General features: G+C 44.3%; 1 pseudogene; it reads left to right on the top strand.

Annotated features, from left to right (window-relative positions):
* The first annotated feature begins 234 nt into the window (after positions 1-234).
* Positions 235-1,663, top strand: LOC100453432 (farnesyl pyrophosphate synthase-like; annotated as a pseudogene).
* Positions 1,664-6,264: the final 4,601 nt, after the last annotated feature.

The following is a 6,264-nucleotide window of genomic DNA, read 5'->3' as shown; positions in this document are numbered from 1 at the left end:
GGCTTCTTTTTCCCTCATTGATTTGTAGGAGCTTCTTAAAAATACTCTTTTTAAGTTTTATGTGTTGTAAATAGCATCTCCTAGTCCACAGATTTATTTTTCTCTTTATTTTTTGGTGCATTTTATAGTCCAGAAGTATGTAACTTTAGTATAGTTGAATTTATTGACCTTTTCCTTTAGAGTTTGTGCCTTTTATGTTTTAAGAAGTCCTGACTGAGCAGGAACCCACATCCAGGAACAGAGCCCTTTGCTCCTCCCTCAGAATGAATGGAGACCAGAAATCAGATGTTTATGCCCAAGAAAAGCAGGATTTCGTTCAGCACTTCCCCCAGATCATTAGGGTGCTGACTGAGGATGAGATGGGGCACTCAGAGACAGGAGATGCTATTGCCTGGCTCAAGGAGGTCCTGGAGTACAATGCCATTGGAGGCAAGTATCACCGGGATTTGACGGTGCTAGTAGCATTCTGGGAGCTGGTGGAGCGAAGGAAACAGGATGCTGATAGTCTCCAGCGGGCCCTGACCGTGGGCTGGGGTGTGGAACTGCTGCAAGCTTTCTTCCTGGTGGGAGATGACATCATGGATTCATCCGTCTCCCGCCGGGGACAGATCTGGTGGTATCAGAAGCCAGGCATGGGTTTTGATGCCATCAATGATGCTATGCTTCTGGAAGCATGTATCTACCACCTGCTGAAGCTCTATTCCCCAGAGCAGCCCTATTTTTTCTTTTTTTTTTTTTCTTTCTTTCTTTTTCTTTTTTTTTTTTGAGACAGAGTTTCGCTCTTGTTGCCCAGGCTGGAGTGCAATGGCGCAATCTTGGCTCACCACAACCTCTGCCTCCCAGATTCAAGCGATTCTACCGCCTCAGCCTCCCGAGTAGCTGGGATTACAGGCATATGCCACCACACCCGGCTAATTTTGTATTTTTAGTAGAGGCGGGGTTTCTCCATGTTGGTCAGGCTGGTCTTGAACTCCCAACCTCAGGTGATCCACCCGCCTCAGCCTTCCAAAGTGCTGGGATTACAGGCGTGAGCCACCGCACCCAGCCTGGAGCAGCCCTATTACCTGGACCTAATCGAGCTCTTCCTGCAGAGTTCCTATCAGACCGAGATTGGGCAGACCCTGGACCTCATCACAGCCCCCCAGGGCAATGTGGATCTTGGCAGATTCACTGAAAAGAGGTACAAATCTATTGCCAAGTGCAAGGCAGCTTTCTACTCCTACCTTCCTGTAGCTGCAGCCATGTACGTGGCAGGAATTGATGGCGAGAAGGAGCACGCCAATGGCAAGAAGATCCTGCTGGAGATGGGAGAGTTCTTTCAGATTCAGGATGATTACCTTGACCTCTTTGGGGACCCCAGTGTGACCAGCAAAGTTGGCACTGACATCCAGGACAACAAATGCGGTTGGCTGGTGGTTCAGTGTCTGCAACAGGCCACTCCAGAATAGTACCAGATCCTGAAGGAGAACTACCGGCAGAAGGAGGCCAAGAAGGTGGCCCAGGTGAAGGCACTATATGAGGAGCTGGATCTGCCGGCTGTGTTCTTGCAATATGAGGAAGACAGTTACAGCCACATTATGGGTCTCATTGAACAGTACGCAGCACCCCGACCCCAGCCATCTTTCTGGGGCTGGTGCTCAAAATCTATAAGCAGAAAAAGTAACCTAGAGACTGCAAGGGCGGGGAGAGGAGGCTGTCAATAAATTATTGTGTAACCTTAAAAAAAAAGAAAAGAAATCTTTCCCTGCACCACAGTCATAAATATATTTTTCTAAATTTGGTTCAAAAATTTGTAAAAGTTTGTTTTCTAATTGGAATTTATTTTTATTGATTGTGTCAGTTCTCTATTGCTGCATAAGAAATTAACACAAACTTTACGTCTTACCACAGCACACATTTTTCAGATCACTTTTTCCATAGGTCAGGAGTCTGGCACAACAACATAGCCGAGTTCTCTGTTGAGGAGCTCATAAGATTGAAATCAAGTTGTTGTCTGTCTGCATGCCCATCTGGGACTGGAAGTCCTCTTCCAAACTAACATGGTTGTGGTAGGATTTGGGTCTTTTAGCTGTATGACTAAAGTCCCCATTTCCTTGTCAGCTGTTAGCCAGAGGCTCCTCTTGGCTTCTAGAGGCTATCCTCATTCCCTTCCATGTGGCCTCCTCCATCTTCAAAGCCAGCAATGAAGAACCTGCCTTGTGTTGAATCCCTCTCATGCTTCAAATCTCTGTGAGTCTCTTCTCTAGGAAAAGTCCCAGCTTTTTAAAGGGCTCGCCTAATTTGGTCAAGTTGACCCAGGATAATCACCCTATCTTAAGGCCAGGTGATTAGGGATCTTAATCACATTGGCAAAACTCCTTCACAGCACCACCTAGATTAGTGTTTGACTGAATAATTGGCTGAAAATGTGTGTATACCATGGGCCTAGAATCTTGGACGCCATCTTAGAATTCTGCCTACCACACGGTGGAGGGCAGTGATCCATATTTTTAATGCATGGATCACTATGTTATTTTCATTTTGGAAAATTTAAATCACATACAAAAGTAGAGACAATATTTTCATAGTTTCATAAACTCTCATGTTCCCAGCATCCATCTTCTGTGATTCCACATGGCCAATCTATGTTCCAACTCCCTTCTCACACCCTAGGTAATTTTGCAGCAGATCTAAGACATACTAGTTCATCTGTAAATGCTTCCATATGTATATTCAAAGACAGGACCTCTCTTCTTTCTACCTGGAAGTAGCCAGACTCAAGGTTAAGGGCATAGTCCTCCACTGCCAAGTCTGCCCAAGATTTCTGATACCAACTGTAAGTTGGGGTGGGGCCTGGGGGGGTCTCCCAACACCACCCTCAGTTTTAATAATTTGCTAGAAAGACTCATAGAATTCACCAAAACCCAATATACTAACAGCCATGTTTATTACAGGCAAAGAATGCAAATTATAAGAGACACATGGGGAAGAATCCTGGATTGAGAGGGTTCCAAATATGAAGCTTCTGTGTCATCAGGGATGTGTTAGCCTTCTGGCATAGATATTTGGCAATACCTGCATGGAGTATTGCCAACCCAGGACGCTTGCGTAAGTTTTGGTGTCCAGAGTTTTTACCAGGTTCATTATGTAGGGATGGTTGGTGGAATTATTACCCATGTGGTTGAACTCAAGCTCCAGCCACACTCTACTCCCACAGGGCAGGCTGATATCATGTGGCTCAAAGCCCCAACCTTCTAATTATGTGGTTGGTCTTTCTGGCCTGGCCAGCCTCCAACCTGAGCCATCTATTAGCTTAAACTATCAGATGGGGTCTGAGGGGTCCACCATGCCTAACCAAGAAGCTCCTATCACTTGGGAAATTTCAAGGGTTTAGAGGTTACCTCCCAGGAACTGAGGACAAAGGCCAAATTCCTTTGCTTTTCTTCTCTCTCTATTCCTTCATTCCTTCAGAATCACAATATCATTATCACACTTAAAAAATTAATTTGAATTTTCATTAAATATCCAATAAATGTTCCATTTTTTTTCCCATTGGCTCATTAATAAAACCAGTTTATATCTTCTAATTAATATCCTAACAAGCTTCGCACATTGTACTTCGTTAATATGAATCTTAAGTTTCTTTTAGTTTATAGGTTTCCTTTCCCTTTTTTTCCCCTTGCAATTTATTTGTGGAAGAAAGTGAGTCATTTGTTCTATAGAGTCTATCACATTCTGAATTTGCATAAATTACATAACTATACAATTCACCCACATACTGTTTACACATAACATATTTGAATTAACTTAGCTAGAGCAGATAGTTCAAACACACCCTGTGGTACAGATATCATAGGCACAATTCTAGAAACCCTTGTAAAGCATTTAGCGAACAACTTGGTGACTTGGAAGCTCTGGAATGTCTGTTCTAGTCCCTCTCGATCCATCCTCCAAGCTTTGCTGCATGTTACTGGGAATTAATGTATACTCCAGTGCACGGAGGGTCCAAGGACTTCAAGGCCTATTTCTTTATTTTTTTTGAGACGGAGTCTTGCTCTGCTGCCCAGGCTGGAGAGCAGTGGCGCAATTTTGGCTCACCGTAACCTCTGCCTCCCGGGTTCATGCCATTTCTCCTGCCTCAGCCTCCCAGGTAGCTGGGACTACAGGTACATGCCGTCATACCCGGCTAATTTGTTTTGTATTTAGTAGAGACGGAGTTTCACCATATTGGCCAGGCTGGTCTTGAACTCCTGACCTTGTGATCTGCCCGCCTCGGCCTCCCAAAGTACTGGGATTACAGGCATGAGCCACCACACCCGGCCATCAAGGCCTATTTCTACATGACAGACACTTCATAGAGGCCTGTTACTGTGGTGCTGCCGAGGGGATTTTTTAAGAATGAAGCAAACTGGCATGTCTGTCTGTGACTTGGAACCGCTTGTAACGTCTGCCCATAAAGAAATGAAGATTTAACCAATGAGAGCTTTGGAGCTCTGGGGTCCACCTGTATGAACTCTGGAAAAACAAAACTGGAACTCTGGTTGGATTGGAAAGCTGGCTTTCTAGGCCCTGATGACCTTCAAGTCAGGATGTCACAGATTTACAGAATGCAACTGTAAAAAGCCCAACTAAATAAAACTGTCTCTGTCTCAAAAACAGGCATATCTTTTTAGAAAGGTCTTCGAGAAGTGTTTCAAGTGCTGAAATGGATGTGAGCTATCTAATTCTCTTCCACCATAAAGGCATTGGAATTAGGTCTTCCTATAATATGACATACCATGAACAGTATCATTCTATCCAGTGCAGTTAATGGTAATGTTGAAAACTGAGCCCCAAATAAGTGCCTTTAAAAATCCTATCACAATTGTCTTGCAATTGATGAATCTATAAAAGTCCTTTCTCTAAGAGAGTTTCATTGTCATGTTCAGAGGAGAAATTGGTCCCCCACGATGAGTATGCATTAGGTGTTCCTAATGTATTTTCAAAGAGACAAGGCTAGGTCTCTCAGTTGTGTCTTTCGTCCAGGTTTCTGTCCTGTTAAACACAGTGTGAGGATGGGACAGATATCATGACCATTCCATGAATCCTTTTGTAACCAGAAGGAGCCCTTGGCCTATGGGACTCCATGAGGTACTCTGACCAAATGCCAAGGTATCTAGTGGATTTCAAATATAGGTTTACAAACTGATTTACCACAGTGTTGGAACTCAAAATCACACATGGTCCTATCTCCTGAACCTAGAATTCTGTCCATCCTAAGATCTGTTCCTCCAGCAGATGTCCAGTGATTTAGCTATGAAGCCCAAAGGAAGTAAGCAAGTTCCTTTTTTAAATTTAATTTAATTTTTAAATTAATTAATTAATTTATTTATTTATTTATTTTTGAAACTGAGTCTCGCTCTGTCTCCCAGACTGGAGTGCAGTGACACGATCTTGCCTCACTGCAACCTCTGCCTCCTGGGTTCAAGTGATTCTCCTGCCTCAGCCTCCTGAGTAGCTGGGATTACAGGTGTGCACCACAACACCCGGCCAATTTTTGTGTTTTTAGTAGAGATGGGGTATCACCATGTTGGCTAGGCTGGTCTTGAATTCCTGACCTCAGATAATCCACCCACTTTGGCCTCCCAAAGTGCTGGAATTACAGGTATGAACCATCATGCCCAGCCTTTTTTTTTTTTTTAAAGATAGCAAGTTTTTGTTCTTTCTTTCTTTTTTTCTTTTCTTTTCTTTCTTTCTTTTCTTTCTTTTTTTTTTTTTTGAGACAGGTTCTAGCTCTGTCACCCAGGCTGGAGTGCAGTGGCATGATCATGGCTCACTGCAGCCTCAACCTCCCAGGCTCAAGTGATTCTCCACGTCCTGAGTAGCTAGGACCACAGGCGTGCACCACTATACCTGGCTAATTTTTGTGTTTTTAGTAGAGATGGGGTTTTGCCATGTTGCCTAGGCTGGTCTCGAACTCCTGGGCTCAAGCGATCTGCCCACCCCGACCTCCCAAAGTGCTGGGACTACATGTGTGAGCCACTGCGCTCGGCCAGACAGCAAGATTTCATCATGACAGGCAAATTCTTTTTGGGAAGCACTGGGCTGCTAACCATGATGGGTTTCAAGGATGAGGTCAGTAACTTTGTTCCTCTCGGGCTGCCATCACTGAACTCTTCATTTGAACCACCATGGTCAGTTTCTGGGAAACAGTTGAGAGACTGTCCGGTGGAGGGAAGCTGTATCCCTGGAAGCAAGTTTCCAGGAGGAAGTGGTGCTCTGGAGGAGGAGCTGCTAGAAGAAATC

The sequence above is a fragment of the Pongo abelii genome, chromosome X, assembly GCF_028885655.2.
Source record: "Pongo abelii isolate AG06213 chromosome X, NHGRI_mPonAbe1-v2.0_pri, whole genome shotgun sequence".
In the NCBI taxonomy this organism is placed as follows: Eukaryota; Metazoa; Chordata; class Mammalia; order Primates; family Hominidae; genus Pongo; species Pongo abelii.
This window is presented reverse-complemented; position numbering and strand designations above follow the sequence as displayed.